This window comes from Anas platyrhynchos, chromosome 3, assembly GCF_047663525.1.
Source record: "Anas platyrhynchos isolate ZD024472 breed Pekin duck chromosome 3, IASCAAS_PekinDuck_T2T, whole genome shotgun sequence".
Classification (NCBI taxonomy): domain Eukaryota; kingdom Metazoa; phylum Chordata; class Aves; order Anseriformes; family Anatidae; genus Anas; species Anas platyrhynchos.
The window spans coordinates 99,295,974-99,307,307 of record NC_092589.1 but is presented as its reverse complement, the minus strand read 5'-3'; the positions used below and the strand labels follow the sequence as shown (position 1 = coordinate 99,307,307).

The following is an 11,334-nucleotide window of genomic DNA, read 5'->3' as shown; positions in this document are numbered from 1 at the left end:
AGAAAAATGGTAATAGTAGCTGAATCAGCAATGTTCTTTCCTCGGTGTTAGTTTAATATTACTTTTTTTTTTTTCTTTCTTTCTTTTAATAGCTTGCACTGGCTCACTTGGGATGTTTAATTAAGGGGAAAAAAAAATCAAAAGAAAGTTTCCACTTCCCATGAGAAGTAACACCACCTCAGCATTTCCCCCTAATGGAAGTTCAGATCCTGATCAAGCTCGGAACTAATGAACTTGCTTAGCCAAAATGTCTTAGAAAGTCCTTGTGGCTGTTGTGTGGTTATTGTATTCCTCATGACTCACACTAACTCATTTGCATAGGTGTGAGCTGTTTAAACAATCCAAAAATATATATATACATATATACAAGGGGTCTTATTTGTCTCTGGCTGGTTCAAGAAGAACACATTGCAACTGAATCTAACTCTACTCACTGCAGAACTTGGCAATGAAATGTTTGACAAGGATGGGACTTAGGTCAATGACATGGAAAATAATGACAAATTTAAATGCAGATCCTGGAGGAGTATATCATAATAGACTGCTTCAAACAAATTTAACAAGGAAATTAGCTTTGGTGAAAAACAAGGATTCTAAGTATTAAAAAGTGACATGAAACCAATCATAATAGATGTGATAAATCAGTTTTGCTGGACGGGAAATAAATCACAAGTGAATAGTGAGGGAAGCAGATGAGTGTTATGCTTTGGGATTTCAATATGTCAAAGTAAATTTTGTAAAATATTTATAAATTTATGAAGCATTGACAACATCTTAGAAAAAAATCTAGTATTTAGAATTTTATGGATATTTATATTTATATATTTGTATGAGTTTATGTGGCTTTGTATGTGTGTAAGTATATATATATACATATGTATATGTATATATATAATATGTATGTATATATTTATCCATACTGAAATAAACCAAGATCAACTGTAAATTTTATATACATTTACTTTCTTAATAAGACAAAACTGTTTATTTGGTTTGGTTTTGTGTGTCAGCTATCTGTATATTGGGATGAAGTCATTTGTTTGTCCAAGTCACAGAAAGAGGGAGATGAAAAAAAAGCTGAGAATAATAAGGCTGAGGAAAGGAAAAACCTGTAAAGAGAAAAAAAAAATCACTGACATGAAACATTATTTTTCCATAATTCTGCTTCATGTGAAATAGGATTTTGGAGTTAATTCACATGACAACTATCTCTACAGACGGATCCTAAATCAAATATACAAATATTGCACAAGAAATCAAACAGTCCATGCATGAGATGAGCTAAATCATGAATTTTGATAACTTCTAGCCTGAATTAGAACAGGTAGATGTGTTGTTTTGGGACAAATTTATACGTAACCAATTCTTGTATTCCCGCACCCAGACTCACTCCATTGTCCTGAGAGAACCTTTCCAAAAGACATTTTATCAGCTGACTTATTTAACGTGACATGGAATAAGCAAACTTTGCTAAAAGCTTCTCTTTTGTAGTAATGAGTAAGAAGGGACAATTCTCCATAGGATTTTACTCTCTGAAGGTACTAAACCAAAGAAAACAGGCTAATATCTGGAGATAAATGTGAATCTATATCCTTTTAGTCGGAAGGACCGCATAAGGCCATGAATGTACTAGATGTGACAGCATGTGCAGAGGAGCTTCCACATGTGCCATTTCCCCACTCACTTTTCTTCAAACATCAAAGTAATCACTTGTAATCACAATACTGTTGTAAGTCAGGAATTACCAAGTTCTCCTTTGAATTAACTGGTTTGTAAGGGGAAGAGGCAATGCCATGAGAGGGTATGGCATAGGCCAAGGAGGTGCCAGACAGCAGCACTTTATGGGACTCTGTTGGTCCCTTGAAAGACTTGATGTAGGAAGCCTCTGGGATGTGTTTGCCAACCATTACATGAGTTTCACTTCGATAACTTTTCTATTGTAGGACCTAACAGGCTATGGCCCTTGTTTGGGTTCTTTCAAGGACCAAACTGGTCTCTTCTGGAAAGCAGATGGAATGGGTGATCTGTGAGCTGCTTAATATTTGTCTTTATTGTCACAAATTAAGTTTCTGCAATGATCCATTTTGTTGCACAGTGTCAGATGGTATGTGGGGACTCTTGACTTTTTTGAGGAAAGATTAAGTGCTTTCAGTGAAGCTGAAAGCAGTGAAGCTGTTGTCTTTTCAGCTGTCAGGAAAGGCCAGATAAGGTCAGGGACAGGATGAGTGGTAACTGAGTCAACTTATGCAAGGGTGTAGCTTGCAAGGTAAAATATACAGGCGAAATCATTCCTGGGGAAGTGGGTGGGACATGTCACAGATGGATAGCAGGGAACAATAGCTGCTTTTCAGTCACAAGCTTATTTCCACTAGCTAAAAATGAACACCTATTATAACCAAAATAGGATCTAACTTGCTGTAGTTCTTCTCCTTGCATTAACTGACACTTCCCCAGGGAGATCAGGATTTCAGAAAGCATCAGAGGGGCTGACAGCCATTTCAGCCCCTGTCACACCACAGTGCTCTGCCTGCTATTCTGACCACCTTTCTGGAGTTTTCAAAAGGCATAAGTGCTAATTTCCTTTTGCCCTAAGCAAATAGACACTACCAGGGTCCTGGGAGTTCCCTCCATGAGCAGCTCTGGTTAAAAGCAAACCCTACCCCTTGTCTTGTTTTATTTTATCTTCTTCCAGAAGGACTCTCAGTATTTCTTACATTTAGCTAAATGAAAGGCACCTTTACTGTAAACCAGTATAAATGTGGCTCTCCCACACACAGTATAACATAGAGTGGGTCAGGAAAGAAATGCAGTCACAGGTGGATTGAGAACACTGCATGGAGGGACAGCCTGGCGAGGCACTAAAATCTTCAGCTCTTTTTGGCAATGTCAAATGGGAGGGAACAGGTATTCAGAAGTCCCAGTTTTACTCCTCTGGAAGACATGACCATGAGAGGAATTCACCACTTCCCATCCCCAGCTTGCCTTCCAAATGCAGTGTGCTGCAGAAATGCAGTTGGCCGCAGGGCCACATGGCTGCTGGCCAAGAGCTCCTGGCAGTGCGTGTAGGCCCAGTCAGCGCTGCTGAAACACGGTCTCGGGCCTGCAGAAGTTGATACTACCACCCACTGCTGCTTCTGAGCACATTCCCCCTCAAACTGAGAGCGAATTTCTGGCTAGAGTTCTTTCTCAGTAGCCCATTTCCCTTTCTGGACTCACAGCTCTCCCTGCAAACGGGTATATTTGGGAATAACAGGGGCTCTGAAGTGTGCTGGTGGAGGTTGGGGTGGAAATGCTTTTCAAAGACAAGGATCAGTGGAGCCGCTGGATGAATTTTCGATGCTGTTTCTTCTCAGCCAAGAATACTTTGGCCCCAGCTTTGTCCCTTTGCCACAGGCTTTTTGTTCCAGATGTTGTCAGCGTGTTGCAGTGGTGCAGAGAAGAAAAATTCAGGTCTTAATGTCTGAGGCTGAACACCCATTGCCTGACAACAAAACACATTTCGCCACATAATTGGAAGCAACAGCACCTGCAGGGCAGGTGCAAAGAGAGCCTTGACTCCCATAAAATGAGGTTAGAAGCAAAAATTTGGAACAGTGTTGGTGCATCTGGACCATCAGTGTATGTTGCTGTGCAATCTGTGATTTTCTGCAGGCAGAGATTGGGGGGGGGGGGGGGGAAACATATCAAAACAATATAAAAGTGGTTGATGCAATACAAAGTATTTTCTTGTGTGGTGTTAATCCAATTATTTTCCAGAGAGTTTGGGCTATTTCAGGTTGTCATACAGTTTTGCCAATATTGCCTTGCACCATGGCTGTGCCATTGAAAGAACTTCGCTTTAATTTTAATTCCATTTCCTCCCTTCAGCTTCACCTGCCATAACAGCTATGCACATCAGGCATGCATCTGTGTGAACAGACATAGGCTAAGTCCCCTTTACCAAGTGCTTCTTGTTAAGTCAATTCAACCTCAAATTTTCCATGCCAATTGTCAGCATCTGATGAAATTACTGGCAGGACGTTTTCAAGCAGAAGAATTCATTTCTATAAGTGACACTAGGAAGGAAACATGAGAATCATTTCACCAGTGCCATACTGATGAGGAACCCCATAGTATGTCTGCAACAAAGCTCAGCTCGAGAAAACAAACAAGCAAACAAAACCCCACCAGTTCCTCATCCAGTAAAGAGCAGATTTAATACATCTCTACCTTAGGCTAAAAGGGCTGATGGAAAGCAGAAGGACCAAGCTCAGCACCTTCCCTGCATTTTCCCACTGCCACTGTTGCCACATTATAAGTGAGTGTGAGAAGCTACACATAACCACAGGGCTTTGTAATACAGCAAGAAGAAAAATACATAATGAAATTAAACCAGGTTCCTACCTGAGCACAGAGGAACTTCAATAATTTTAATTAATGGCCAGCAGACACATTGCAAATTACCAGACAAGCAAAGAGGCATAAATGAATAAATAAAAACATCAAGAATGCTGAATCATAGAATACATTTTTTCTCATTTTATTTATTTGTGGGTGTTTTTTTTTTCATTCAAATTACAAAAAATGCCCCACTCAGAGTTCTACATGATATGCAGTTCATGTCGGAGCTTGTAAAAAAAAATAAAATAACAGATCAAATCCACCACAAAATATCACAGAAGTAATTTAATTTCAGAAATGCACAGTAAGTCATGGCATGTCAGTGAGAGTCAGCAGTATATTCCCTGAACATAATGGAATCTCAGGTATATCAAGTCTTATGAAAGCACATAGTCACTCAGACTGCTCTGGAGAACAAATTATCATTTATTTGACTGCATGGGGATCTGTGGCACAAGCATTTGTGACATCTTTCTGAATACTGGCAAAGAAAAAAAAAAAAAAAGAGAGAGAGAGAAAAAAAAAAAAAGGCTAATTTAATTTGGGAAGAAAAGGATACAACTTGACAACATTTATGTACATTTTACATTTGTGGTAAAAGCAGGATGACCAAGATAAAAACTGTCATGAGAAAATGTCTTCCTTCCCAAGGCTGCAAATGCCCCCCCTTCCCTGCGCTAGCCCAACTCCATAGGCAGTGGCCAAGCAGAAGAATCACTGAAGGCAGCTCTGCTCAGTCTGTGCTGAGTAATATTTCTCTAATGAGGAAAGTAACATCATTTAGTGTATTTGAGGTTGGGAAAATTTTCTGTCCCTATTCTTGATATATTAATTAAATACTTGTCATGTTTATCCACTTGGAGAAAAGACACAGGGCACTTCCAGATTTACTTTAATGGGCTACATATGGGTTTTCAGAGCACTAATAAAGGACGATTTACTGGAGCCTGATACTATGTGGCAGAGGACAACTTGAGTCAGAAGGAGTCAAAATGGAGCAGCCAGGGTGGTAAGGGACATCCTAGTTGAAAGCAGAGATGACAGCGGGTAGGTTTTATCTTATATGTAATCCTCATAGCAATTTCTTTCTATAAATAGGCTTCTCATGCACTATATCGGGTGAATATAGTAGCTCCATTTCTATGGATATTGCTATTACTTCCTTTGGGTGAATGCTGTCTGCACAAGAAAGAAAAAAAAAAAATCATTGAGAAAACAAAACAATAAAAAGAAAGTCAATTTACATTGAAATGTCCGATCCATTACTAATTTCTTCCTAAAGCAGCCCGGTTTGGTACATCATCTCAGCATGAATGAATCAGAATATTCTGATGGAAAGAAAAGAATGATGAAAAGAAACAAGTATTTTTAAACAGGTATTTGAATGTAAAACAGCTAGGAAATGAAGTTCAGCTGGAATTAGGCATAAAGTAATTTCTTTGATGCGTTTGTTAATCTATTTATAGTTGAGATACAGTTGTTAAAAGACACAGGCAAATTTAGAGTCTTGCAAGTTGTACTTGAGAAAATGCCTCACAGAATGAACATAAAAATAATCTATTCAGTTTATCAAAAAAAAAAAAAACAACCACCCTCACACCACCAAATTAAAAGGAAAAAAAAAAAAAAAAAAGACTGTTATGTCATCTGATTACAATATCTGATTACAATATATCAGTATTTTCCCAGGGAGCACATACTGAGAATGAATAGGCTTCTTAATCTAGCAAGGAAACGTGTTAGCAGCACTGCAAAAAGAGAAGCTAGACTGCTTCACACTGCAGAAAAGGCATGCATTTTAAGGCTGAGATTAGTCATTGGTGCAAGCTGCTAATAAAAGCAGAAAATTCTTCATTTCTTTTGGCCTTCAAAAGCACAAAAAAAATGGCTTTCTGAAAATAAGCATTAGTCAAACTCTGGTGATGAAGCCTGATAAAGGAACGGCTGAGAATGGTAAGGGCTTGTGATGTGCGGGAGGTTAGATTACATGCTCCAGTGATATCATCTGTCCTTAAACGCTCTGAGTAAATACAGCATTGTACTGGTTTCCAGAGTAATGATCAGAATTCAGCAAATCCACCTTTTTCTCCATTTTATACATTTTTCTTCAGGAAACAGGGAGACAATTACCATTTGCGTCTCTATGATTGCTTTGGAATTCTATATGCTCCTAAACCTTGATAAGAAACCAAATTCATTTTACGACCCTTTGACACTACTATGACATTAACACAAACTAGAGCTGGGGCCATTGCATTTATCACAGCAAAGTACACCAAATAACACCCACTGTGCATACTGTATGATGCATATAAATGGCAAGATTCTAGGGACTCCTTGAGAGCATCAGATTTCATGTCATTTCTACCAGCAAATTAAACATGACAGATGTTTAAGTAAGTCTTTACCTAAAATAAATAAATAAAATTTAAATATATATACATATATATATATAAAATTATCAAAACAGTAAGAAAATTTAAATTCTGTGGGTTTGTGTCATGTGTGTTCCCACACCAGCGTTCTGCCTGCTCTATCTTCTTAATTGATATTACTAGATCTGTTTGCACAGCAAGACCCCACTGTATCTTCCACTCCTGAACAGTCTCTAGCACTGAGTTAAGATTAAAAGGAGAGAGGATTTGCTATTAGTAACATGAGTGAGAAGTGTTGAAGAGAAGCAAGGAAATAGAGGATCAAAAAGTGCCACTGCTACCGTTTACTTGGCAAGGCATTCAGCAGGTAAAGAGTTATATTCTTTTACAGTAGGCCTTCATGTTGAATATGCACGTGGCGATTTTTAAATCCAGACCTCAGCCCAGTGGTGTTGCTGTTTAATTATCAGAAGACTCCTCCGTACATGATTCTGGGTACTGGGGAGAGGCCACGGCTGCCCCACCACTTCGGGGTGCCAGCAGAGAGCAGGGCACTGGGCAGCAGCACCCCATCCCCAGGTGAGTCAGGGGAAGTGCTGTGGAGGAGATGGGTTATATGAGCATAGAGACAAACATGAGGTGCATCAGCTGAGAATATTATGGTCTGGAGCTTTGGTTTAGGCACCAAAATGCTGGTCAGCAGTGCTGTGAAGGACAAATATGAATTGCATTAGGGGTCCAGGTACCACTAACAAATATGCCCCTAATTCACATTTGGGGCTGCTATCATGTTGAAACAGGTAACACATTACTTTGATGCTGACTGGGAGAGCTTCCTGTTTTCTTTCTTTCCAACAAGCCAAGATTAATGTTCAAATGTGAAGAGTGTTGTCGTGCGCTGCTAGTCCTCTCTGCCCCTCTACATACAGAAAAGTGGCTTCTGCAGAAAAAAACGCGTAACTTTTAGGATCGTTGAGCTTTCAACAAATCTGAGAAATTGACAAGCCCGTCATAAGTTGTCGACAGACTAGAAATGCTACCGAGAAGGGAAAAAAATAATGGCAAGACAAACAGATCTCCCTTCCCAGTTCAGCTTTCGTGCAGCAGCAGCAGCAGCAGCAGCAGCAGCAGCAGCAGCAGCTCAGAGCTGCCCCCGGAGCCCGGCTGCCGGCCGCCTCCGCCAGGGGGCAGGAGCAGAGCGGCGGCCACGGGGGGAGCGCCGAACCCGGGGGTGCTCGGGCAGAGAGGATTTAAAACGGCAGGGAAATGTGGCAGGGCATTAATTCTTTCCTTGGGAGATAACTATTTTTTATGTTCATATTCTGTACTTTTAAACAAGAGGGGAAAAAAAAAAATGAAAAATGGGAGTGCAGGTGTCTCCGTCAAAAAGTAATCTGGGTTATTTGCCAATAATTTGCCAAAAAGTGATAAATCCCATGAAGAGTTTTACAAAAGGGGAAGACGTTTGTAACCAAAATACCACATCTGAGTTCCCATCTAAAGGGCAACATCTTTTTACATTGCATTTATTGTGAATGCCCCATTACATTACATTCATTGTGGATGCCCCATCCCTGGAGGTGTTCAAGGCCAGGCTGGATGGGGCTTTGTGTAACCTGGTCTGGTGGGACATGTCCCTGCCCATGGCAGGGGATTGGAACTAGGTAATCTTTAAGGTCCCTTCAAACCCAAACCATTCTGTGATTCTATGAGTCTATTTTACCTTTTAACCTCTATTGCTATGATGTATTGTAATGCCACTCCAAAAATGGAGTGGCCATAATCTTTAGCATATGAGATAAAGCAAGTGCCTTGTACACAAAATACTTCGAAACAGCATCCAAAACTTCTGAGCAATGAATTTCTGAGCACTGAAACTTGGGAGAGTGTTAGTCTTAAAACTTTTGCTTTCATGAGGCAGCTGCAACACTTGTACTACAAAGGTTTGGAAAGCTGTTTTTATTATGAAGCTTCTATTACAGAGCTCACTCCTGCCCTGTTTTTAACCGTATTTGTCATAGTGCTATTTCACATACAAGGATATACAATTTAACCTGATAGTGGATAAGGATAGTAGGGCAATAATTAAAGTCTCTTCATTGTATTTCTTATCAGCTGCTTTTAGACTACATAAGATTGTAAAACAGACTACTGTAAGAATACAGTATGAAATTTTAGAGTTCATCTACAGGGATCTAATCGGCCTCTTCCAGGGAACATTGCATTACACTTCTGAAGAGCAAAACGCTGCTTGTCCCCATGCCCATCTTGGGCTCCGCTGACCCTATTGGCTTCTTGTAGATCTTTTTTTATGAAAGAATCTGATTTACGTTATTTGGGGCTGTTGCAGTAGTTTTTGTGAGTGTTTTATTTATCCTATTTTAATTAAAGAAAGCAAACAAAACTGTGGAAAACAAATGTTAACTGGAGCTGTTTCCTTTCCAGTGGAATTCCAAAGCTTCAGCAAAGCCTGCTTCCATATGGTGCCTCAGGACACACAAACACATCGATACGGGAAGATAAAACCTCCTGACATTACAAAGCCATTTGGTCAGAAGACCTGCTGGCTGACTGCTGATGTTGGACGCTCACCCACTGTGGGCACAAATACTAGGACTATGAAGACATCTGTGTGCACTGTGTCCCTGTCTGTGTATCCCATGTAGCTGAGCCCCTGCTTGGTGAGTTACGGTCTCCTGGGGCCCTGAAAACCACAGGAGGAGCAGGATGGAGTCATGGTGGCCATCCATCTCCATTGCTCCCTTCTTTGCAGATGGACTTCTCTGGTAGTAGCTGTGCACTGGACTTTCTGCCCTGTGTTCGCAGGGGAGATGTCTGCCCTCTACACAGCTCCAGGCCAGGGTAGGGCAAAAATGAGATCACAAGGGCTTCAGAAATCCCTGAGAAGATAAAAAGAAGTACACTATTTCAACCAAATACAAATATTTAATTAATTGAACAAAGTTGTTATTTAAGAGCATTGAAGGGAGCTATCTAGGGAGCTATTGATCTTGCACACTTCTTTCAAAACTCTTCTGTAAAAAAAAAAAAAAAAAAAAAAAAAAAAGGTTCAAAGGAGGTCCCCTTTTTCCTGTCATCTGGTTATGATTCGCCTAAACTTTCGTGATCTCCAAGGTCATGTCCTCACCCCCCACCTTGCACCGAGGAGCCTTGGGTGGCAGGGCCTGGTGCTGGTGCACCAGACCATGCTCACTTGCACGCCACATGGGATGGCATACTGGCTGTGTGAGTATGGCCCCACGAGCCTGGGGCAGCTGGAGGCACTCCAGAATCAGTATTAGTGACCCACACAGATGCAGTGGTCTGCAGGTCAGTCTGCAGGCAAAAAGGAACTTGCCTAGAAAAAGTGTGAGAAAATGAGCTAGTATGATATACCCCTGATATCAAAGGTATGCCATGTTATTTCTTCGATCTGTCTTTACTAGTCTGATTTGAGTAGATTAAGACTGTTCTGCTGCTTCAAGCTGTCTCTGTAAGTAGATGGGGAAATTGAGGATACGATGGAGTACCAACTCCACTGGCTCTGCAGTTGATTTGTCCCAGTATGTTCCCATCCAGAGAGATGTGAGGGGGGAAACACACCTCTCTTTCTCTCTCTTCTTCATCCTGGTTAAGTCACCTTGCTGCTCCATGTGAAGCTAACTTATGCTGATTGCAACAGCATCACCATATAGTTGAGTCTCCACATTTTCAACAGCTAAGCCCTCAGGAGAGGTATGGTCCTAGAAGATAGAAAGCAAAGCCCTGATGTCTTTTGGGTCCCAGATCACACTGAGAAACACAGCTACTGAGAAACATTTCCTAGAGGAGACTAGTTCTCTGCATTGGCTAAAGAGGGAAAGTGGGGAGATAAGATTCATCAGACTTAGACGCCATTAATGCCCCTTGTACTCTGTTATTTCTAAAAGCTCCTCCCTGAAGACCTCTGGGATTGCATCCCCTTTCTCCTCCACCCACTGACTTTCTGAAGACCAAACTGAACTGTGAGCTCTTGTGACACTTTTTCCTTCGACCCATATTTCCTAAATAAAGCAAATACCTAAGCTACATTTTGTTCTATTTTACATGCCTGAAGCATGCATTAAAGTGAGAGAAATCCCAAACGCACCTACTTGTGTTTCCATGTGTTGGGTGTACACCCACAGCTTGCCTTAAGGAATATTACATTTTTTATTAAAGCAACCCTGTAATGAATCATCAATGCTTTGTTTAGAATATATTTGTTCTAATTAATTAACACATACTCTAATCAAAACTGCTGAGAGATATCAGGGAAATCTGTGCTAGAAAAACAAGTGGCTGTTAAACAATGTTCTGACAAAATTTAAGCAGGCCTAAAGCCTTTAGAAATAAACATTTTGTAACATTGTCTTATTTTTCATGTTTACTAAAATAGAACAAATAAATGGAAAATCAAGGCTCCTTTAGAGAATCAATGAACATAATCTAATTTTTTAATTATTGTACAAAATAAGATTGAGTAATAAGGCATCAAAGTGCAATACTGACAACGGTGCAAAATCACTGTTTTAAAGTAATGTTTCATTTGTTTACTACC

The 11,334-nt window shown here is 40.2% G+C and overlaps 1 long non-coding RNA gene across 1 annotated transcript in view; it reads right to left on the bottom strand.

The window, feature by feature from the left end:
- Window positions 1-4,541: 4,541 nt before the first annotated feature.
- Window positions 4,542-11,334, bottom strand: part of LOC140002249 (uncharacterized) — a 22,914-nt gene continuing 16,121 nt past the window's right edge. Inside the window, exon 3 of the long non-coding RNA XR_011808547.1 lies at window positions 4,542-5,559. This is a non-coding gene — a long non-coding RNA (uncharacterized lncRNA). The remainder of the gene's footprint in view (window positions 5,560-11,334) is intronic.